Source organism: Pseudorca crassidens, chromosome 17 (assembly GCF_039906515.1).
Source record: "Pseudorca crassidens isolate mPseCra1 chromosome 17, mPseCra1.hap1, whole genome shotgun sequence".
NCBI lineage: Eukaryota > Metazoa > Chordata > Mammalia > Artiodactyla > Delphinidae > Pseudorca > Pseudorca crassidens.
The window spans coordinates 20,686,395-20,711,674 of record NC_090312.1 but is presented as its reverse complement, the minus strand read 5'-3'; the positions used below and the strand labels follow the sequence as shown (position 1 = coordinate 20,711,674).

Genomic DNA, 25,280 nt, shown 5'->3' with positions numbered 1-25,280 from the left:
TTCCTGTGCCTGCACACTTCAGCAGCCCTCTCTCGTCACTGGATGAGTTCTAGCCTCGAGGTGGAGCACGGTCTGATTTTATGGTCTGTTTGATGCCCAATTCATGATGGCTGCTCGATAATCCTCCAACAACAGCCCCTGCTTATTCTCTGAGACACAGTTAGCAGCGGATAAAGATCCTTTGCTGTAACACAACCCAGAGATATTTAACTCAAATTACTTACTTTTCTCACTTCCTTATTTTGAGCTAGTGTCTCTCATTTTTCTAGTCTTTCCCCTTTATATGAATGGTTAAGACAATCCTTTGGTTTAACAGTCGAAAGTCTGTAAGTCCCAATGAACATTAGGAACAGGATACACACAAGAATTTATTCCCAGGTCAATTCTACAATAGGTTGGTTCTAGGGATCCAAAATTCTGACAGGAAAGCATTACTATCACCTACTAGGAGAGAAGAGATTAAGTTCTTTGACTCATAATGCTCAGCAGTGACTGCCCCAAAGGAGACAGAGAGTGGAAAGAATGGGGTCTTGAGAAGCAGACGTAAAAGTTCTGAATATTGGGGCCACCGTTTGTAGCTGTATGGCCTCTTAGTGTCAAGTTTCCTCAGATTGTGAGTTAGAGGTGAAACTCTGTATACCTCAACAAGTGCTGATTAACTGAGATAGTTTTTAAAAAGCACGTGGTATAGAACAGTACTCACTTCTTGGTTGAACTCTCCTCTCAATTATCATCTGATTCTAGAGTTAAAAAGAACCAGACCCTACTCTAAGCCTAGCATCACACAGATGCCAATTCCTCAAAAACCTAAGAACCTATGAAGAATTAATATATGTTGACCCTGTACCTCTAGTTCTCAGTATGCCTTCATTCTTATTCCAGTCATCATCCAATTACTTAGATATAAATCCTCTTCTATCACATTAATTTAATAAACATTTTTTTTTTTAAAGACAGTAAGCTCAACGACTACTAGAAAATTAATTCCTTTGAGGCTTAGATAATTAGCATGATGGCTTGGCCAACGTATTTTCTTCCAACAGGGTGTTCCCCTTACAGGGAAGCTGCTGTCCCATTTTTCAGTCGGGACTGGAGGAGAGCCCTGAACTATCAGGCTTAACTGCAGAGTCATCAAAGACAGAGGGGAAAACACAGGGACCCAGGAAAGAGCCATCATGGCTTTGTTGAGAGCAATCTCATTCCCCTGGGCCACAAAGTAATGAACCTGGTGCATAAGCCAGAAAAAGGTAGGGAGTATATGTGGATTTTATTTAAAACATATAAGGCACTTTATAAGTAGTCACTAATCCTCATGGTAACACTAAGAGGTACCACAATGATTCCCATTTCATGGTGTGGCAACTGAGGCACAACAAAGTTAACTTCCCTAACATCACACAGCTTGCAAACGGCAGAACTGGATTCCAACCCAGGCGGTCTGGCCCCAGAATCTCTGCTGTAATCATTATGCTGGGCTGCCTCTCCACTTCAGTTGTGTGTGCGTCTCTTCCTAATGGCCAGCTGCTGGGGGCAGTGTCTGTCACCCTTGGTCTCTATCGCACAGATCTACTTTTCACAATCCTGTCTCTCTCTCTCCAGCACTGAGTAGGAGCTCTAAGACCTCATTAGGGAAGAGCTGACACTCCGTTATTTGAAATTAAGCTACTCCAGCAATGACAATATGTCACAGTTACTCAAGGCCAGTGTCAGCAACTTCCTACACCACACCTGGGACACCAATTTCAAGACAAATGGATTTGGAAGATTGTTTTCCCTGTCACTTAATGAGCAGTTCACAGTCAACCCACCTGTAATTCCTTTGGTCAACACTGTGCGCTGGCTCCCCATTTCCCTCAAAGTAAAAGCCAAGTCCTCACAGTCGACCACAGGACTATTCTCGTCTGTCTCAGCAACTTCATCTCACTGACCACACATCCTGTCACCCTGAGCTCACTCCCCTCCAACCGCGCTGGCCTCCCTGCCCTTCCTCTAACTTGCCAGGCGTGCAGTGCCTCAGTCTTTGCAGGAGCTGCTCTCCTCATGTGGGGCGCTCTTCCCTCGTGTCCTCACTTGAAGCTCACTCCTCAAATGTTGCCCTCTCAGTGAAGCCTTCTCTCAATCATGACCCCAACCTGCAGAACCCTTCCCTTACTCTTTTTCTTGCCCCCTAATACTCACCATCTTCTTGTATAACTGCTCCCAGAAGGTGATTTCTTGCAAAGGTAGATATTTTTATCATATGTGTTCACTGCTGTATCCCTACAGGTGATCACTGCTACACCCCTACACACTATCACAGCACCTCTTACTCTGCAGCTGTGCAAATTATCTCCTGAAAACAGTATAGAAGAGAATGAAGATAGAAGGGAGAGATGTATAAACCCCATAGCAGAGTCATATTTGGATTCAATAGCAAGGTCCTTAAAGAACATGAATAATAGCACACACACAAGTCTTAAAAAAAAAAAAAAAGAAAAAATTCAGCATATGCTTTGGGAAACTTCAACACCAGGTAATTTAATGATTCTCGAGGCAAGGAGAAGCAAGTGGTGCTCTCTCCCAGGCCTGCTTCTGTAGGCAGGGATGCTGTACTTGATTACTGTGCTATGGAGTTCGGCAGCATGCATGCCATGTGTCCTCGGTCAGGGACAGTGGCAGGTAATCATCATCGTGAGCAAATCAGAAGGTCGCAGACAAGAGAAGTAATCCCCCTGGACAGCATTAAGGGTGGACTTTCATTCAGACATTCACCCTCTCAACACTTTCTGACACATCTCACTGTATGTCAGAAGTGTGTCAGGACTCACTGATGCCAGCATGAAGAGCCAAGTTAACCAATCATTAAATAACGCAACGTGTTCAATATGGTAACAGAGGGACGGACTGCTGCAATAGCCTCCAAGTTCCCTCACGCTGGCCTGGGATATCCACAGAAGCAACCAGGGTGACTTAAAAATGGAAATAAAAAAATGTAAGCCTTCAGCCATCTCACTGACTTCCATTACACTTCAGATCTAGACCCCCGACCTGGCCTGCAAGGCTCTGTGTGGTCACCCCCATGTACCACTTAGGTTCCATTCTCAGAGCTCTCCTCCAAGCCCACAGGGCTGCAATTGGGCTGGCCATCCCCACTTCCATGAGGGCCTCTATGCCTCCCTACATACAGTCTCCTCTACCTGTCCTGGCCTTCCTCACCTTCTTTCTCCCCTATCAATCTTGGCACGATGGTTTCTTCTCATCTTTCAAGTCCCAGTTTGAACACTGCTTCCTCAGGGCAGCCTTCACCACACAATTTAAAGTGAATTCCTGTTGTTATTCACTCTGAGCACTCTGTTCTTTTTAGCCTTTAAAGTAATCTGTAATTAAGTATTAAACCATTTTTTTTTTTACAGCACACTATAAGCTCCAGGAAAACAGGGGCTACCTGCACGTTGACCATTTGAATACGTAACACCTAGCACTGTTTATGGCACATAGCAAGAGGCTGAAAATGACTGTTGAATAGCTAGCTAGGTGGTTGGCTTGACTGGAAGGAAGGAAGGAAGGAAAGGAGGGAAAGGAGAAAGTAGAAAAGAAATAGGTTTTAAGGGATAAAGGGATGCTAACAACAAAACGAATTCTCCATAGGAATAGGAAGTAAGACCTTGACAGGCCTTGCGGAAGAGGGTCATTTTGATCTGTTTTTACCAAAAAGCTGAAGTCGAAAACTTAGCCAGCCCTCTGCTATAGGGGGCACAGGGATTAAGTGGTACAAACTACGATGTATACAATAAGCTACAAGGATACACTGTACAGTACAGGGAATATAGCCAAAATTTTGAGTAGTTTTAAATGGAATATAATCTATAGAAATTCTGTACTCTGCTGTACACCTGAAACTAATATACTATTGTAAATCAACTATACCTCCATTTAAAAAGTGTTATTTTGGGCTCAAATTATATGGTTTATAGAAATTATACATCAGAATTGTATTTTTATTTCCACTTAGAACTTTACAAGCAAATTGTTAGGATTATATGGATTTGACATGAGTTTCACAATATTTAATAACATTTATTTTTAATCATCTCATGATGATCACTCTGATTGTTAACATTATTATTACATAATTGGCTAGCAATCTCTAGTTAGCAAATGCATACCCTCTGCCATCATTAACAACACTTTTGCTCCAGTCTGTTGAGATCCTAAATGATCCTACAAATGCGTGAATGAGACTGACTTACATGAGTGGGGGAAAACAGAGGTATGATAAAGGGTTACATCAAATATGATAACGCTCCAGAATATACAGCTCGGACAATAAATCAAATAGGCAGCCAGAAAGCAGAGAGATCCAAGGAGCTCCATAGACAAAGCAGGATGTGCACTGTGCCCTGGAAGACACTTAGAGACCTGCTTACCTGGAGCCAGGCAACGTTCCAAGAGTTACGCACATTAACTTAATTAATTCCCCCAACAACTCCATGAGGTAGATTACAGTTATTGTCTCCATTACAAATGAGGGAAGATAAAATAGCTAATTACTGGACGAGCAGGGATTTAAGTCCAGACAGTCATACCCCTCCAAGAAGGATGCCCAATGACGTGTGTTAAATGACAATCCATTGTTTTCATTCCCCCCAAATTATCATCAGTAGAGTATCCTCTTAATTCAATAGGTGCAGGATCCCATAGCTTCAAAGACATGAAATGAGCATTTTATGCAACAAAATGATACCCACGCTCCAAAAACAAGCATCACCAGTCATTTCAATCTTCTCCCTAGAATAAAGATGACTTTCTGAGGCAAAGATCATTTTAACTCGTCACAACTCACTTCACTTCATACACTTTCAACTCCAACTTTTACTGAACAGCTACCAAACGGAAGATAAGGAACATTGCTGTATGTTTCATTGCTTGCTTTAAAGCTGTCCAAGGATCAGTAATTCAGGACACCCATGGAGGTCACCTCACCCTGTAATAAAAGCATTCTGATACCTTTGCACAAAATTCTTGCAGAAGGGGTCTAAGAAGGACCTGCCTGAAAGTCTGCTCTGTGGTGAACAGGGCTCTCATTGGCTTTTTGAGTATTATTTGCAGGGAAACCGTAAGGAAGAAAAGGTAAACACATTTCACATTCAGTAAAACTGGCAATTAGAGAGCAGCGCAGCAAAGTAATTTTTTTTTTTTAAAGAAGATGTTGGGGGTAGGAGTTTATTAATGAATTAATTTATTTTTGCTGTGTTGTGTCTTCGTTTCTGTGCGAGGGCTTTCTCTAGTTGTGGCAAGCGGGGGCCACTCTTCATCGCAGTGCGCGGGCCTCTCACTATCGCGGCCTCTCTTGTTGCGGAGCACAGGCTCCAGACGCGCAGGCTCAGTAGTTGTGGCTCACGGGCTTAGCTGCTCCGCGGCATTTTGGGATCCTCCCAGACCAGGGCTCGAACCCGTGTCTCCTGTATTAGCAGGCAGATTCTCAACCACTGCGCCACCAGGGAAGCCCGCAAAGTAATTTTAAAATATCCTATCTTTGCCATCCATCTCAATTTTAAAAAAAATTCAGGTGCAAATATAATCATGTTACCTTTATGCAGAATATGATGAGCCTCATGAGTAAATTATTAGAGAGACATGGAAGAGATACAAGGGCATTAAACAACATTATTTAATAAAGTAATAATCATGTCAGAAAGCACATCTGCTATTTGTAACACTCAAGACAATAACTGGGAGTGTTTGAGGTTAAAACACAAACCATGAGCAACATCTTAGTAATTCACGGCACTTGACATTTTAAAGAGACACTATTTTGCATTACATTGTACTTTTTATGGAGAAACATACCACTTAGATTTATAAATCGAAAAGGACTGACATTATAAGAACCTAGTCTTAAATCACTTTCTACATTTATTGTTCTGCTTGTGTCATCTAATGTGGTCATTTACAATTTGCTTTAACAAATAAGAACTTCTGTCACTCAACTCCTGCCATACTGAGACCAAGATTGCCATCTAGTGAATTTCATTATAACATTTTATTTAATGGTCAGTGGCCAACTTTGATTTTCTGTCTTTGATGATGAGATCTGATTACTACAACTCACAACTAGATCATTAATATTAACACGTTTTCTAAATAGCTATAATAGCTACCCTTAACAAAGAAAAATTACATACACTCAAGAATATATACAATTAAAACAGACAACATTAAAGAAACTCTTATTTTTGAGGGCTTTCGAAAGCCCAGATGCTGTGCCAGGATCTTTTGAATACTATCTAATTCTTAAAATAACTCCACATTGTAATTCTTACCCCCATTTCATAGATGATAAAACTGAGGTGCGGCGAGATGGGCCTGCCGAAGGTCAGCAGATAGATTCAAAGCCAGATTCATTCATTCAGCAAATATTTCCTGAGTGCCAACTCTGGGTCAAGGATTGTTCTCAGTACTGAGGACACAACAGGAAACAAAACAGAGAGAGTGCCTAGCTGCATAGACGTTCATTCTGGGCATTATACAGTTATCATGTAATATAATACCATAGCATGTGCTATGACGGTAAGGGAAGAGGGTGGTACTGAGATTGGGAGACCATCTCTAGAGAGGACCACGTGAGCAGAGACTTCAGTGATATAAGTCATGAGGATGAAGTGGTCATGTGAATAGCAGAAGAATGTGTTGAAGTATGTTAGGCAAGTGGACTTCCCAATGATCTATGATATTATTTTTTATGATTGAGATACAGTTGACATATAATATTGTATAAGTTTAAGGTGCACAGTGTGTTGAGTTGATATATGTATATATTGATCTACGATATTCTATTACCAGTAAATTACATATGTATTACTGGTATAGCTTTATCGTTCAAACATCACTGTCCCCTTACAAAGGGAAACACATTAGTTGAGACAGCAGTTGAGATCCCCTTGCAACATCAACAGCTAATACCTCCTGGGGAGCTTTGCCTCTTTCTGGCTGTCAAGACACATCTGTCAACCCTTGAGTGTCCTACTCTAAGAGGGGCAAAGATGGCGAGAGAAAAACAGCCTTTGCCTTTGGAGGGGTGGTTACAAACCCTGAAATGTCACTTCTTTCTCTCCTTCCCCGCTCTCTCTGAGTCCTTCACTTGACAAATATCTATACAATATTTGCTCTGGGCTTGGGAATATGGAGACCAAGGAAACCAGACAACAAATCCCTGGTCCTGCAGGACGTTCATGCTAACGGATCTACTCAGTGATGCTTGGGGTGGCCCTGACCTCCCTGCTTGGACTCTGCTCCAGTTTGTCTCCAATTGCATTAGCACAATCTGTAGACCCCTGGCTTCTCAGTGGGACTGTTCCTCCGCCAAGCGCTCTCACCAGCATGATTTCTGTGTTGTTCTGGTTAGCCCAGCACCGAGGTCAGTGTGAGAACATGGAAGCCGTGGCTCCCTATCAGGTAGGACTAAGATATCTACTAACGGTAAACAAGATGGCCCGGGGTTGTAAACACCACCTCCTCTTTCACCCCATCAACACTCCTGGGGGAGGTAACACATTAAACCAATTCACACCAAAGCTGCAATGACTTACTAGACACACAGAGATGGGGGTGGAATGGAGAAGGAGGAAGAAGAAACTAAGTTGCCTGATTGGATGAGGAGAGAAGCAGAGAGGTCAAAGGAACCAGAATAAAGCCTAACCTTCCGTATCCATAGTTCCTTTTTTAAACTTGATTCTGGGTTATGATCTTTGGGCTGTGGAAGTCGGTACGCAGTATACATACGTGCATGTATATCTGACGCATACATATTAAGAACCAAATAATTTTGCCTTGAGCTAGGCAACGTTTATGAAATTTTATGGGCAGTTCCAGCAGCTGGCAGACATAAATAACTTCGGATTTTCCGATTTTTTTTTTAAACTATCCAAGATCATTAAATTTACCTAACAGTGGTATGGTAAATCCATATTTAGTTGACTGGTTTCTGTCTTCAATCTCCTCACCTGTGAAACAACACCTATATATCACACAGTCACTAGGGGATAGGATTAAAGAATACTTTATCAGTTTCCTGGCACGAAGCAGATGATACAAAGGGGTAAATAAAGAGAATTTAATGCAGGTAGTTTTGGTAGGCAGAATAAAGGCCATGAAAGATGCTAACATTCTAATCTCTGGAACCCTGGAACTGGTGAATATGTCACTTTACTGGGCAAAAGGAACTTCTTTGCTGTTTTGATTCCTGTTAAGGACCTTGAGATGAAGAAATTATCCTAAACTACCTGAGTGGGCCCAACCTTAAAAGTGGAAGACAATGGCAGAAATGTGATGAGGATTCAACCTGCTGTTGCTGCCTTTGAAGATGGAGGAAGGGGCCACAAGCCAAGGAACACGGGTGGCCTCTAGAAGCTGGAAAAGATAAGGAAACAGATTCTTTCCTAGAGACTCCAGAAAGGAATGAAGCCCTACCCACAGCTTGATTTTTGTCCAGTGAGACCTATGACAGACTTCTAACAGACTATACATTGTTGTTTGTTTTTTTTTTGCGGTACACGGGCCTCTCACTGTTGTGGCCTCTCCCGTTGCGGAGCACAGGCTCTGGACGCGCAGGCTCAGCGGCCATGGCTCACGGGCCCAGCCGCTCCGCGGCATGTGGGATCTTCCCGGACCGGGACATGAACCCATGTCCCCTGCATCGGCAGGCAGACTCTCAACCACTGCGCCACCAGGGAAGCCCGACTATACACTGTTTTAAGACACAGCGTCTGTGGTCATGTTATAGCAGCAAAAGAAAATGAACACAGTAAGAAGCATTAACAAAGTTACAGCAAGGCTTAATGGAACCAACAGGGGGAGGGGAAGCACCTCTGTGCCAGCAATGGTGGGAGGCAGATACCAGCTCTAGGCCTGAAGGGCAGAGAGCTGCAGCCAAAGGAGAGATGCTGCCCAACAGGAGCCCTGGCCTCAGACAGTGGAATGCAGCCACTGGTCACATCAAAGCCTGGTATGGGGCAACGGGAGAAATAAACACTTCCACCTCATTCTCCTCCTGCCCTTGGGTCTCCTGCTGGTGTTTCCCAACTAGAAGTCAGAGGTCAAGGGAGCCTGGGTGATGTGGTCCTGCCAGGGTCTGAGTAGGGCAAAGATGGGTGAGAGTGGACTTCGAAGGCAAAGAGAATACCTAGCACAAATGTACATAAAGGACCTGGTATGTGGTAGGCTTTCCCACCTAGACAACCCATGCCACCACTCTGGGGTGTTAGTGGCTCTAGATTTTGGTTATTGCTGTGCTCCGGCTACTTGACACAACTGTGATGCAGCACATAATGCGAGACTTGAGTACTAATATCCTCCGGGAAATGTATCCGATTCAAAAGACTATGAGTCTCGTGAAGGGGAGAGTTTAAGGGAAGGCACACTAAGTATAACGAATAAGCAGAGAATAAGGTCTAGAAGGGGCTGGAAGATAATCCAGGCCACAGCTCAGCATGCATCAAGGGTACCTTCCTCTAGTGATAGTTCAGAGTTCACCTAGATGCACACGGTGTAAAGTGGTCTGGCTTCTGCTATTCAGGCTGGGAGTGGCCAGCAATGTGGTGGCTTAGCAGAAAGGAAGAACTCCAAGTCTAGATGCTTCGTGTGGCTTCTGGGGGCACTGAAAGGAAGGAATGAAGCTTTACTGTGCTTTAAACTAATAGGTATTATGCATTATGCTAAGCGTTTTCACAAATATTATTTTATTCTACTTGCCCAAATGACCTTTTGAGGCAGGTATTACTGGTCCTCCTTCAGAGAAGAGGAAAATGAAACTCAAAAATGAAACATAAGTTGGTCAGAGGTAGTGTCTGATAGAACTGAGATTTGACAAGAGTCTTTTCTATTCTAAGTCCACTTTTCTGTACATTATAACACGGTCCAGCATGGCTTCAAATCATGGCTTCATGACTTGAGAGACAGACCTATCAAATGCAGCACAGTTTTCTGTTCCTGCAATTTGATTAATTTTACGACGTGGCTATACTTAATATAATCCATTAGTTACCCTGCAACACCAAGATATTGACTATGAAGTTCAACAAAGCAGCTGGTGAATTAAAATGAAAGTATGTTTACTTCTATAAGTAAGCACAGTAAAAGGGGGTTTCTGGTATCAAAGGCATCAAGTCAGCGCATGAATAAAAAATATCAAGAATATCTAATGTGGGTTTATAACTATTATCAATAATCATGATCTTTACCCCAAACACATTTTATTCCACAAGATACAGTTAATAAGGAATGTATTATGTACATGCTCCATCCATTCACTTTACTGTTATTTTTTTTAAATGACAGGATACATGATCTAAAGTGTTTGAAATTTACAATAATAAATACTTCAAAATAAAGTTAACCAAGAAGGTGAAAGAGCTCTACACTGAAACTACAAAACATTAATGGAAGAAACTGAAGACAACACTAATAAATAAAAAGGTATTCCATGTTCATGGATTGAAGAGTTAATATTGTTAAGATTTCCATACTACACAAAGCCATCTACAGATCCAAGGCAATCTCTGTCAATAGTCCAATGACATTTTTAAAAGAAGTAAAAAAAAGACCCCAAATAGAAAAAGTAACCCTAAGAAAGAACAAAGAGGGAGGTATCACACTTCCTGATTTCAAGCTATATTATAAAGCTGTAGTAATCAAAACAGTATGGTATTGGCATAAAAACAGACACATAGACCAATGAAACAGAATCTAGAGACCAGAAATAAACCCATGCATGTATGGTCAACTAATACTTGACAAGTGGGCCAAGAATACTCAATGGAGAAGACATCCCCTTCAACACATGGTGCTGGGAAAAACTGGATATTCACAGGTAGAAGAATGAAACTAGACACTTATCTTACACCACCAGCAAAAATTAACTTAAAATGAATTAAAGACTTAAACATTAAGACCCAAAACCATAAAACTCCTAGAAGAAAACATGAAAGAAAAAATACTCCTTGATATGGGTCTTGGACATTACTTTTTCGATATGACACCTAAAGCACAAGCAACAAGGTAAAAAATAAACAAGTGAGAGCACATCAAACTAAAAGCTTATGCACAGCAAACAAACCCAAAAGACAATCTACCGAGTGGGAAAAATATTTGCAAACCATGTAGCTGATAAGGGGTTAATATTCAAAATATGTAAAGAACTCATGCAACTTAATAGCAAAATCATCATCATCAGATTAAAAAATGGGCAAGGACCCAAACAGACAGTTTCCCAAAGAAGGTATATTAATAGCTAAAATGTACATGAAAAGATGCTCTACATCAATAATCATTAGAGAAATGCAAATCAGAATCACAATGAGATAACAACCCACACCTGTTAGGATGTCTATTATCAGTAAGACAAGAAATAACAAATGCTGGCAAAGGTGTGGAGAAAAGGGAACCCTTTTGCACTGCTGGTGGGACTGTAAAGTGGTACAGCCATTTTGGAAGAGTATGGAAGCTCCTCAAAAAATGGAAAATTAAACTGCCATATGGTCCAGCAATCTCACTCCTGGGAATATAGCCAAAGGAAAAGAAAACATTATGCAGACAAGATATCTGCACCTCCAAGTTCACAGCAGGATTGTTTACAATAGCTAAAAAATGGAAACAACCTAAGTGTCCATCAACAGATGAATGAATAAAGAAAACATGGTATGTATAGACATCGAACATTATTCAACCAGAAAAAGGAGGAAATCCTGCCATTTGTGACAAGCATGGATCTTGGGGGCATTATGCTAAGTGAAATAAGTCAGACAAAGAAAGACAAATACTCTATGATCTCACTTATATGTGGAATCTGAAAAAACAAAAACAACCCCCCCCCCAAACCCATAGAAAAAGAGGTCAGATTTATGGTTATCATAGGTTGGGGGGGGTGGGGGAAGGGAAATTGGATGACAGTGGTCAAAAGGTACGCAGTTCCAGTTATAAGATAAATAAGCACTAGGGATGTAATGTACAACATGATGGCTACTGTTAACACTGCTGTGTGGTGCACAGGAAACTTGTTAAGAGAGTAAATCCTAAAAGTTCTCATCACAGAGAAAAAAATTTTTGTTGTTTTTTGGGGTTTTTTTTGGGGGGGGCGTGTATCTTACATGAGACGAGGCATGTTAACTACATTTATTATGGTAATAATTTCATGATATAGCAAGTGAAATCATTACGGTGTAAACCTTAAATTTATACAGTGCTGTGTGTCAATTACATCTCAATAAAACTGGAAACAAATTTTAAAACATAAGGTCTTTGCAGACATAGAGAATGGACTTGAGAACATGGGGAGGGGGAAGGGTAAGCTGGGACAAAGTGAGAGAGTGGCATGGACATATTTACACTACCAAATGCAAAATAGATAGCTAGTGGGAAGCAGCCACATAGCACAGGGACATCAGCTCGGTGCTCTGTGACCACCCAGAGGGGTGGGATAGGGAGGGTGGGAGGGAGACACAAGAGGAAGGGGATATGGGGATATATGTATACGTATAGCTCATTCACTTTGTTATAAAGCAGAAACTAACCCACCATTGTAAAACAACTGTACTCCAATAAAGATGTTTTAAAAAAAAAAAAAGTAGGTTTCTTGTAGAGGACATAACTGTGTCTTCCTTTTTTATTCCATGTGAAAAATCTATGTCTTTTAAGTGGTATATTTAGACAACTTGCACTTATTGTAATTATTGATATAGTTTGCTTGAAATGTACCATCATACTAGCTGTTTTCTATATATTCAATTTCTTCTTTGACTTTAAAATTTTTACACTTTAAAAAAATAAGGTCTTTGAAGACAGGTGCTTTATATAATGTACCTAATAAAAATACTGAACAATACTCCAACAGGAATCAGAATCACACTATAGAATACTGAAGTCTACAAACGGTAAAATACACTAATCTTAATTGTACAATGCAATAATGTTTGTTTACATATGTGTACACCATGCAATCACAACCTAGATTAAGATGGTGGATATTTCCATCACCCCAGGAGGTTTCCTCCCATGTCCCTTGCTCAACCAGAACCTGTCACACATTTTCTTTCCCCCCAGTCCCTAGCCCCAGGGTTTTGCCTTCTCCTGACCCACACACAACTGAGATAATAGAGCATGCACTCTGGCGCCTGGTTTCTTTCCTTTAGCACAGTCTGTGAGATTTATCCATATTGTTACATACATCAGTAGTTCACTCTTCTTTAATACTGTGTAGAAACTATACCATTGTTGGTTTTAGTTTTTTCTTCCCTTCTCTGATTGATGGACACCTAGGTTATTTTCAGTTTGTAGCTATTTTGAGTAAAGCTGCTATGACATTCTTATAGAAGTCTTTGGACACATTTCCATTTTCTTGGGCAAATACTTAAGAGTAGAGTTGCAGAGTCATGGTAGTTATTTAACTCTATTTAAAAAAAAAAACAAAAAACCCTGCCTAACACTTTTCTGAAGAGGTTGTAGCCATTTACACATTCGCAACAATGTGTAAGAGATCAGTTACTCCACACTCAGGCCAAACGCTAGTATTGGCAGTTGCTTCAATTACAGAAATTCTGGTGAGAAGGTCATAATATCTCGTTTTGTTTTTAATATGCTAGTAATGATGCTGAGCTTTTTCATATGTTCATTGCAGTTTCAACGTCAAGTGCCTGTTCAACTCGTTTGACCATTTTAAAATAGGGGTATTTGTCTTTTTTCTCACTAATTTATAGAACTGCTTTATAAACTTGGATATAAGTCCTCTGCTGGATTTCTGTATTGCAAACATTTCAACCAATCTGTGGATTATCTTTTCATTCTACTCACTATGCTTTCTGATGATCAGTTCTTAGTTTTAACGACATCCAATTTACCATTTTTTCTTAGCAGTAGTGCTTTTTGTGTCTTGTTTCAGAAATCTTCTCCCACCCCAAGATTATGAAAACACTCCCTTTTCATAGAACTTTTACAGTTCTCTAGTAGAAGAGACAGATGCTCAAAGGCCACAATTTCAACCGATTGTCTCCTATCAAGTTTCCTCTAAATCAACTACGAAAGATGAGCTTCTTCCCCTTTAAAGATCTCCAGAGAAACCACCTTGAAAAATTTCCTTCAGTAATCTGTTCCGGTGCTTTAAAACCCTTCCTATCAGGATGTTTTTTTCTTTATATCGACTGGAAATTACAATCCTGTTCATGTGATGGATTTATAATGCCTTTAATTTTCACATTAAAAACTAATTTAAAACACTCATAGCTCATAATGTCCTTCTGCTCTAAGTACAGTCGTAATGGCCTTTGTTTTATTGTGTTTTTTAAAATATTAGCTTCTTCGTTTGTTTGACACACTGAAAGGAAGTAATATGATTTAATTGTTCAAAACACCAAGCAAATTGTTAGGTATTATTAGGATACTGAGGTCCTGGTGAACACTGGGGTAGGGGGATGGGAGGGACAGGAGGCAGCTCTTTCCTCCAGAAATATCCTAGAGACTTCAGATTAATACAGGGGAGGAATGGCCCTTTTCCATACCATCACTATGCACAGATCCTGCCTATGTTTCCCTCCTTGCAGATAGAAAAAGGTTTTTTATATTTTGGGTTTTTTGAGTAAAATGTGTTAAGTCCTTACTGCATGGGCATCTGTAAAATAAGGGCTCTGACATCGTTGACACAGTAAATCATTATCACATGCTAACATTTTGCAGCTACTCAGATATGAGAGTCATGTAACTTTCCTATTTAAGATGCTAATCAACTTTGCTCAATATGAACTGGGGAGGGGGAGCCCATTTATTGAGATTTGGTTCCCGTGTTCTGGGTAATTAGTTTATAATTGTGGATCATGTCTATCATTTTCCTACAGCTTAAAGCAGCCACTTGCAGAAATGGAAAGTAAAAACCACAAAATGTTATTTGTGTTGATAAAAGATTGCTTCATTTTCATCATCTAACTCCCTAAAGGACAAGGCAACAAAAGAGAAAGCAAAATATCAAAGGAGAGAGGACAAAACTGTGTGTCCAGGAATCACAACGAGGCCAGGATGATCTTTTTTTTTTTTTTTTTTTGCGGTACGCGGGCCTCTCACTGTTGTGGCCTTTCCCGCTGCGGAGCACAGGCTCCAGACGTGCAGGCTCAGCGGCCATGGCTCACGGGCCCAGCCGCTCCGCGGCATGTGGGATCTTCCCGCACCGGGGCATGAACCCGTGTCCCCTGCATCGGCAGGCGGACTCTCAACCACTGAGCCACCAGGGACGCCCCAGGATGATCTTTTAAAAATGCAAATCTGAGTTAGGATTAGCTTCACCTAGCATTAACAAAAAATTCCAAAGACACTTTCTCTTCTCTCTTCCCTCTCTCCCTTTTCCTCTCCTTCTCATAGAAGTCTGGAGGTTTGCCACTCAGGACCACTGTGTAAGCTCTTCTCCTTGATGTCCTCAGGATCTGACCCTGGGATCTGTGTGGCCAGGATCTTCAAGCATCCTCCAAGGCCACAGCCAAGTTCCTGGAAGCAGGGAGGAGCAGGAAATGAAGAAGGTGGGCATGCCCCAGCTGTCTCCTAGAGAAGTCTCCCAGGAACTTGCATCCCCTTTGCCAGAACTTCACCACACGGCCACAAAGTGCTGCAAGTTTGGCTAGGAAATGAAGCCTCTGCTTTGGGCAGCCATACCCAGCTAAAATTTTTAATATTAAGGAAAGGAAAAATGAATATGGGAGAAACCTGGCAGGCTCTGCTACACCAATAACATCATCCTACAAAGTAAAACCCACAAAGTAAAACCCACCACCACCTTCCCCTTGCCCCAAGCAACATATCAAAGCCCTTAATATGAACTACAAGATTTTTCACTGTCTGGCCCCTGACTGTCATCTTCTGTCACTCTCCCCATCCTTCTCCACCCTCCGGTCGTACTGGACATCAGTTCCTTGAATAAGTGAGTTTTCTTTTTTCCACTTTCCAAGTTCTTAGGAAACTCTTCCCTCTTTGCCTTTTCAACTTCACTTGAGTCACTCTTCCTCATCCTTTAAGAGTCTGCTTAAATGTCAGGTCTCTGGGGATGCTAACCTTTTTTGAGTGTTTTCCCTTGCTTTATGCTACTGTAGCACCATATCGTAAGGCTTATCCCTCATGCAATTTCTTATTTAATGTCTTTCTCACCCATCCAACTACAAAATCCATGAAGGTAGGGACCTCATCTATTCTGTTCATCATTGCATTCCTGGTACCTAGCACAATATTTTTATTTTATAGGCAAAATTTACATATAATAAAATGCATACACCTTAAATATAAAGTTGATGAGTTTTAAGAAGTGTGTTCACCCATGTAACCAATACCCTAATCAAATATAGGACATTTCCATTCCCCCAGGAAGTCCCTTCATGCCCTCTTCCAATTAATCCCTACCCCTTATAGCAGCTCTATTTTATTTTCTATCACCATAGATTGTTTTTGCCTGTTTTCATTTCAGGGGAATCATACAGTATGTATGCTTTTGGGCCTGGTTCCTTTCAACAAAATGTCTGTAAGATTCAATCATGTTGCCATGTGTACAAGTAATTTCCTCTCTTTTAAAGCTGCAGAGAACCACTGTGTATATATATATACACCATAATTTGTTGATCCAATCTCTGGTTGATGGACATTTGAGTTGTTTACACTTTCGGAGTATTATGAATAAAACTGCTATGAATATTCATGTGCAAGTATTTACATGGCTCTATGTCAATTTCTCTTGGAAATACTGAGAGGAGTAGAATTTCTAAGTCACTGGACAAGTATGTATTTAACCCTATATTTACTATATATATATACATATATATATAATTTTTTTTTTTTTTTGCAGTACGCGGGCCTCTCACTGCTGTGGCCTCTCCCGCTGCAGAGCACAGGCTCCAGAGCGGCCATGGCTCACGGGCCCAGCCGCTCCACGGCATGTGGGATCTTCCCGGACCAGGGCACGAACCCATGTCCCCTGCGTCGGCAGGCGGACTCTCAACCACTGCACCACCGGGGAAGCCCATATATTTAACTTTATATTTACTATATGTTTAGGTTTGAGATGCTGCCAACAGTTTCCCACATGTAGTTGCAACACTTTATATTCCCACTCACACTGAATGAGAGTTCTGATGGATTTGGTGTTGCTGATCTTTTTAAAGTTTTGACTATTCTAGGAGTATGACATTGTTTCTCACTGTGGTCCTAATTTATATTCTCCTAATGACGATGAATATATTTTCATGGGCTTATTGGCCATTTTGTTTTGTTTTTTTTTGGTGAAGTGTCTAAGTCTTAGCCACTTAAAAAAGTTGGGCTGTTTGTCCTTTTTAAAACTGATCTGAATGACTTCTTTATATATTCTGAATACAAGTCACTTGTCAGATACAAGCATTGTATATACTCTTCCCAGGCTATGCAAACACAGTGTTTAACAGTAAGAATTTAATAAATATATTTTGAATTTTGACAAATAAAAACTGTAAATTGTATATATTTAAAGTGTACAACATGTTTTGATATATGTATACACTGAAATGATTACCACAATCAAAATAATTAACATATTCATCACATCTCATAATTACCATTTTCTTTTTTGGTGTGTGGTGAGAACAGAGGAGAGCTATCTTCTTAGCAATTTTCAGGTATATAATACATTATATAGTCACTATATATAGTTACTAAGTATAGTCACCATGTTGTATATTTGAGTACAAGGACTTATTCATCATAAAACTGAAAGTTTGCATCCTTTGATCAATACCTCCCATTTTACCCCGCCCCTTAGCCTCTCGTAACCACCACTCTCTTCTCTGAGTTCAACATTTTTCTTTTCTTTTTTAGGTTCCACATATAGATGAGACGATGCAATATTTGTCTTTCTGTATCTGGCTTATTTCTTTTCACAAAATGTCCTCCAGGTTCATCCATATTGTCACAAATACCAAGATTTCCTTCTTTTATAAGGCTGAATGATACACACACACACACACACAGACACACACACACACACAATGGAATATGTACACCCACATTTTCTCTATCCGTTCCCATCTATCAACAGACACGTAGGTTGTTTCTGTATCTTTGCTACTGTGAATAATACTGCAATGAACGTGGGAGTACAGATATCTCATTGAGATAGTGATTTTATTTCCTTTGGATATATAACCAGAAATGAGACTGCTAGATCAAGAATTACTTTCTTAAACATATTAGGAGACAAAAGCAAGATGGATGTGTGTCAAGCCTTATCATAACTTAAAAGCTCAAATCATAGGCTAGCATAAGATACTACACTAAAATGCAATGTAGTGCAGAAGACATCTGGGTATACCAGCATATTAAATAGACGAGAGAAAAATACAAAAACAGAAGACCTGAGTAACTTCAACTGGAAGGCCTAACACCAGTGATTTGTTAGAAGTCAATGCAGCTAATGTACTGGCCTGAATATTTATGCTGACACTGGATAGTTCAGAAAGTATCATTTTAAGCAGAAAATTAAGAACTTTTGCTTACTAGCTGACCAAGGGAGAAACTTTGGGGTCATTTTGGAATTGTCCCTCTCCTTCATCCACTTACCCAGTTAATCACCAAGTGCTAAATGTACTCCTTTTCTCTCAAATCGCTTCCTCTTTTCCACTCCCACTGATACTACCTTACTTCAGACCCTCATCAGCTCTTACCAGCAAAAACCTCTGAACATTTTCTTCTCTCCTCTTTTTGCTGCTGCTCATTTCCCATGACTCTATTAAACAAAGCCCAGGTCCCAGGATGTCAAAAGAAGCTCTTCATCATCTGCCTCTCCTGCAGAATAAGAGGCCCCAGACGTGCCCACATCTTAATCCTTGAAATTTGTGAATGTGTTACCTTCCATGGCAGGCACTTTGTGATTTAAGTGGAGCGAAGAAGATCCTGCATTATCCAGCTGGGTTCCATGTAATAACAGGGGTCCTTTTAAGGAGGAGACAGGAGTATCAGAGTAGAAGAGATCTGAAGGTGTTTTACTGCTGGCTTTGAAGATGGTGGAAGGGGCTGTGAGTCAGGGAATACAGGTGCCCTTTAGAAGCTGGAAAGGACAAAGAAATGGAGTCTTTCCTAGAGAAGGAACACAGCCATGAAAGCGTTTTGATTTTTAGCCCATGAGACTTATTTTGGACTTATGACCCCCAGAACTGGAAGATAATAAGCTTGTGTTGTTTTACGCCACTATTTGTGGTAATTTGTTGCAGCAGCAATACGAAACTAATCCAATAGTTTCTCCTGCCTTCACTTTATAAACACCAGCTGTAGCTATGTGCTAACTGTTCCATGCACTTCCAAGAAATCCCATTCCATCTGTTGGATGTTTGGGGTATAAGGCCCATGAGGGCAGTCCGAGATGTATGGGTTTTTTTTTTTGTTTTCATCTTTTGCTTTTGTTTTTAAAAATTTTTATTGGAGTACAGTTGATTTACAATGTTGTGTTAGTTTCAGGTGTACAGCAAAGTGAATCAGTTGTACATATACATATATCCACTCTTTTTTAGATTCTTTTCCCCTATAGCCCATTACAGAGTATTGAGTAGAGTTCCCTGTGCGCTACAGTAGATCCTTATTAGTTATCTATTTTATATATAGTAGTGAGTATATGTCAATCCTAATCTTCCAGTTTATCCCTCCGCCCCACCCTTACTCCCTGGTAAACGTAAGTCAATCATATTTGTTGAATGAATTAGTAAAGGACTTCAGGCCTGTACACACAGTATTCCCTTGGTCTTGAATGCCTTTCTCTTATTCACCTGGTTAATTCCTGCTCAATCAAATGTACTGACTCTGTTCTCAGTTTTCCCCCAAGGAATTGGTCGGTCTTTTCTATGTGCTTCTTCAGCACTATTCATCTCTTTCTCTCAATTATCTGTGTGCAATGCTGACTACAAGTTCATGAGGGCAAAAACCACCCCCTTCCTCTGAGTGTTCAGCACATCTCACACCAAGCAGGTTTAAGAAATGTCTGATGAATGGACGCCTTCCACACACCCCGAATCATGTATGGTGAGAACAGGCGGTACCAGTGCTGCAATGTCCCATCTCTGTCATCATAAGCAAATCACAGAAACTTCCCTAGGCTGTTTATCTGTAGGTTGAGGATATGATAGTACCTACGTTATGGAGTTGCTATAAGAATCAAATGAGAAATGTCCAGAAAGCTCATGGCACAAGTGCCTGACTGATAGTAATTGTTGGTTGTCAACATGCTTGTCACTAGCGGAAGATATTAAAGGATGTGAGGTGAGCTTAGGCAATGATGTATCAAATGGGAAGAGATCCAAATGTGTCAGCAGATTGTCACGGGATGTGCCCCGGTGGATAGAGGACGGACCTGGCTTTTGGGCATCAAGCAAGCCACACGGTGCAGGAGTCTCAGAACCCCAAATTCCAAAGCTTTGGCAAGTGTAACATAATGGCATTCGTGTTTTCCCCTGGTCTAATAAAACAGTTCCAAATATACTGACTCTGTGAAATATTTCTTCTCTTCCAGGTTCGGCTGGGTGTGACTTTTACATGATCCCTTCAGCTAAGAAACAAATCTGTACATGATGACCAGCTGAAAACAGGTTAATAAATTTTGACACCAACAGGAAAATAATTAATCTTCAAAGACTTGTAGGTATTTCCAACCAGTTACTTATCAGATCCCTTTCTCTCTTTACAACTGTTAAGAGAATGGGAACTGAATCTGGCTGCCCGGCTCAATTCCATGTCACTGATACTTAGCTTCTCTGTGAAACAGTTTCCTCATGTGTAAAATAGAGCTAACACTGACCTCTTTGGATTTTAGTAAGAATTGAGTGAGATAATAAATACAAAACACTTAGGAAAATGCCTGACACATTTATGTGCTCATTAAAAGTTAACTATTGGGCTTCCCTGGTGGCACAGTGGTTGAGAGTCCCCCTGCCGATGCAGGGGACATGGGTTCGTGCCCCGGTCCGGGAAGGTCCCACATGCCGCGGAGCGGCTGGGCCCGTGAGCCATGGCCGCTGAGCCTGCGCGTCCGGAGCCTGGGCTCCGCAACGGGAGAGGCCACAACAGTGAGAGGCCCGCGTACCACCAAAAAAGAAAAAAAAAAGTTAACTATTACCATCATTATTATGTTTTGAAAAATACAATGTGCTATATCAAGGGTATGATATAGGCCATCTGCTTTGGACTTAAGAGACTAGAAAAATGTTTATAAGAATCACAAGCATTTGGGAATATTTATTTCCTCAAAAAAAAAAAGGTGACTTTCTGAGCCTCAACATACTTAATCGAGAGTTTTAAAGTTTTTAGATATGTAAACTGAACTGAACTGAATGTGAGAAATCTGGTAAGAAATGCTAATGAACTACAAAATGTTAGAGCAGACATCAATTAAAGACCAGAATGAAATTTTCAAAGACAGAAACAGATGGAGACGATGAAAGAAAGGAATGAAGTCAGGAAGCAGGAAGACTGAAACAGAGGACTAATTAAAGAGAAGTGGAAGCAAATAATTAATGCACTGAAATAAGGGGGGGGGGAGGGCGCCAGGGGCTGCAGGTGAATACAGTGCAGTGAACACGGACACCATCCTCGGGCCCAGCGGCCTCCGATTCCAGCAGAGACAAAGGCTTTGCAGGCCATTTAGTGTTTCAATGACCACCGGTCCTGGACACCATCTCTGCTGAAGGACCCTGTTTACACAGCTATATGCTACTCCCTGGAATAGGGGCTCATTAGCATGGTACATGAATGGCGGAGAAGATAGTGTTTTCAAAGAAATATTAAAATGTATCACGTGTTACGTCACAACACTCCTAAAGGTACATAGGCAGCTGCAGGAAAATCACCAAACCAAGCTGGGGGATCCGCTGCTTTGAATTTCTAGTAACATCATAACTTCATCCTTTTTTTCGTCTGCCAAAACCTAGGATGCTAGCTGTTTAACAGTAATAAAGATAGCCTACCCAAACAATTCCTGGTAAAAGGTTGGTGTTTACACCTGGTATTCCCATGGCTAACGGTGTTTAACATGTGGAGATGATACTGCTAAAACACATCTTGATAGAAAGAACATAGCCCAAGGATTTACTTTAAACAGAAGTATGTTCATTCATTCATTCAACAAATATAGACAGGGAGCCAAAGAGGTGTGAGGGATAAGGTAGAAACGGTCGATTTAACTAGGAAAGAGGTAGACACAGCACCTTCCCTCTGAGAGTCAAGTTTATCACCCTGTCAAGTTGCTTTTACACCCCTTCACTCTCCAGTGAATACACACTGGCTCACGTACAAAAGGATTTGATGGAGGCTGGAGCATCAGGATAGGCTAGATTATATGGCAATGACTCCCAAATCCGAGTGACTTAACAATGAAAGTTTATTCCCTGACCATACTACAAGTCAAGTACAGCAGCTCAGCTCATCAGAGTCGCTCAGGAACCCAGGCTGACAGAGGCCTCATCCTGATATGCTTTCCATGATGACCACACAGATGCAGGGACCACCTGGTCTAAAGCTGGTCATTAGATGCCCCAGTCTGAAAGCGGCATCCATCACCTCCACTCAGTCTTCCTGGGTAGAACCGCTCATCCGGTAAAAAGCAGAGAGTTCACTCATCCACATGCCCGAAGGAGATGGGGATCAAATGTTGTTAACCAGAACTAGTGATCACCACAGTGGTTTACCATAAGGCACGAGAGGAAATGTGGAAATATGGAGTGGACAATTAACTTGATCTATTCCCAGCTCCAAGACTGACCAGCCCCCTGCCCACAAACTCCCTAAGCAAAAATTAGATGGCAATACCCTCTCTCCTGCCTACCTCGGATGGTAGGTCTACAGCTGCAATGAAGCAGTGGGATATGAAAAACCTCTGAAAGCTACACATGCTCTAGAAATGTAAAATAGTGTCGAATATGAGTTTCATGTGTCCGGAGGCCATGGCTGGCTAGTGCTTGAGAAAAACTGATAAACACTGGAGGTTGCCAAGAGATCAGTGTGGATAAAAGCACAAATGACTTACAAGTCTTGGCCACAGACTCCAGGGACAAGAGCTTCAAGAATGTTTTCCTATTGGGTAATGGAAAAAAAAAAAAAAAGGGTGTTGACTTCCCTGACCTCTGAGCCTCCTTCAAACAATCAACAAGGTTGTAGCCAACATCCAGAGAAGACTGTCCTTAACATGGCTCCGTGGTCCCCACGCTGGTACAACCAAGGGCCCTTTTATGCTGTCTCTCACCACACGCCTCCCTTTCACCCACACCAGAACAGATGCTGATCTGGGCCTCAGGACACCTTTCATGCCTCTGAGTTTTGCTCTATCTTCAAACACCTTCCTCCAGTTTTCCTTCCATATGGATCTTTCTCAAATGTGATAAGAACAATGCCTGGAAAACAGGGACGGCTCTTTTCGGGGAGGTCATTCCTGATTCTTTTAGCTAAAACCAATTACTCTTTCCTTTAGGGTGAGAATGATTTTACCTTGTTTTCATACTTATTTTGTTCTTACTTGGATTAGAGTTATTGATATTCTTGTTTCTCCCCCATTATTACAAAGCACTACAGGATAGAGTGTCTTGTTACTTAGCTCAGTGTCTATCACTGTCTAGCACGGTGATCTGTATCAAACAAATGTGGGGGCTTCCCTGGTGGCACAGTGGTTGAGAGTCCGCCTGCCGATGCAGGGGACACGGGTTCGTGCCCCGGTTCGGGAAGATCCCACATGCCGCGGAGCGGCTGGGCCCGTGAGCCATGGCCGCTGAGCCTGCGCGTCCGGAGCCTGTGCTCCACAACGGGAGAGGCCACAACAGTGAGAGGCCCGCGTACTGCAAAAAAAAAAAAAAACAAAAAAAAACAAATGTGGGATGGCGCACCTCTCTAGCCACTTTTTCTGTCATTTCATTTTCTCTTGTCCTTCTCAAATGGTCCCTGACTGATGAGAATGTGGTACCTTAGAGCCAAGCTAGCATGATCACTTTTCTTGATGTGAACCTTCCCTTTACCATCCTCTCTTCATCCAAACTTTAAAAACCGTCAGTTTTCTATCCCATTCTCCAATGTCTTGCTTTCTATAAAACTAGTCGTTCATCACAACTGCCTGGGAAACTTTCTGAAGTATATGCAGCCACAAGACCTATTAAAGCATCATCTTGTGGCTGTGCCTGGGAATCCATACAGCTTGGACACTGGCCCTCTGAGTGATGTTTGGGAAGCACCTTTGCAATGTGTCTTCATGGATGATAATGGTGCCTCCCACAGGCCACAAGTTTATTAGCCAAGACTTGTGCTGCTTAGTCTAGTGCGGTGCTTCTCAAACTAACATGCATATGAATCACCTGGGGAGTTGTTAAAATGCAGACTCTGACTCAGTAGGTCTGGCATGGGGTCCAAGCTTACACATTTCTAACAAACGTCCAGGCTGCCTGTGTGGTCTGTAGACCACACTTTTTTTTTTTTTTTGCGGTACGTGGGCCTCTCACTGTCGTGACCTCTCTCGTTGCGGAGCACAGGCTCCGGACGCGCAGGCTCAGCGGCCATGGCTCACGGACCCAGCCGCTCCGCGGCATGTGGGATCTTCCCGGACCGGGGCACGAACCCGTGTCCCCTGCATCGGCAGGCAGACTCTCAACCACTGCGCCACCGGGGAAGCCCTGTAGACCACACTTTTAATCGTTTTGTTAGTTTGCTTATTGGGAGGCTACTTTAAAACAGTATCTTCCAGGGACTGTTACAATAGACAAAAGCAATCTTCTATTAGCTTGAATATTTAAGTTCAAATTTGTAACATCTCTTGTTATAAAGTCAGCCAATTCAAAAGGTCAGCGAGGCTGTTTGGAGGAAAGCAAAATGTGAACTCCTGGATTATGTAAGACAAATGCATAGCAGCATTTGTATTTAGTGTATTTTTGCATGTTTCCTGATGAATGTCCTGATTCATGGAGACAAAAATAATCACCAGCATTTACAACTATTTAGCAGCTTGACTTACGATCTTTGTTAGGTGTCCGTGAAACAGAAATGACAGGAAAAGCTTTTCTCTCTGATGTCTGCCTAAAAGTCAGGGCAAGTTAAAGCACTAACGGTGTGCAGTGTATTCAAATCTGGCATACACGGAACGGCATATTTTCATTACAGTTTTCAGTGAGTAAAAATGTATGTAAAACTAAACTCAAAGCAAATATCTGTTGAACTCCTCAGCCGCCTCTGCAATTTTGAGGAAGACAGCTTACAAAATCACACCTTGATCCTAATAAGTGGATTTTGTAGGCTTTTTC

General features: G+C 41.5%; 1 protein-coding gene across 5 annotated transcripts in view; it reads right to left on the bottom strand.

Annotated features, from left to right (window-relative positions):
- The window catches only part of SAMD12 (sterile alpha motif domain containing 12), a 456,644-nt gene that overhangs the window by 322,900 nt on the left and 108,464 nt on the right, over positions 1-25,280 (bottom strand). The window contains exon 2 of one of the 5 annotated variants that reach the window (XR_010936195.1): positions 6,303-6,439. The exons of the other annotated variants lie outside the window; for them this stretch is intronic. The gene's annotated coding sequence lies outside the window, so the exon portion shown is untranslated. The remainder of the gene's footprint in view (positions 1-6,302; positions 6,440-25,280) is intronic. 5 annotated transcript variants of the gene reach the window in all.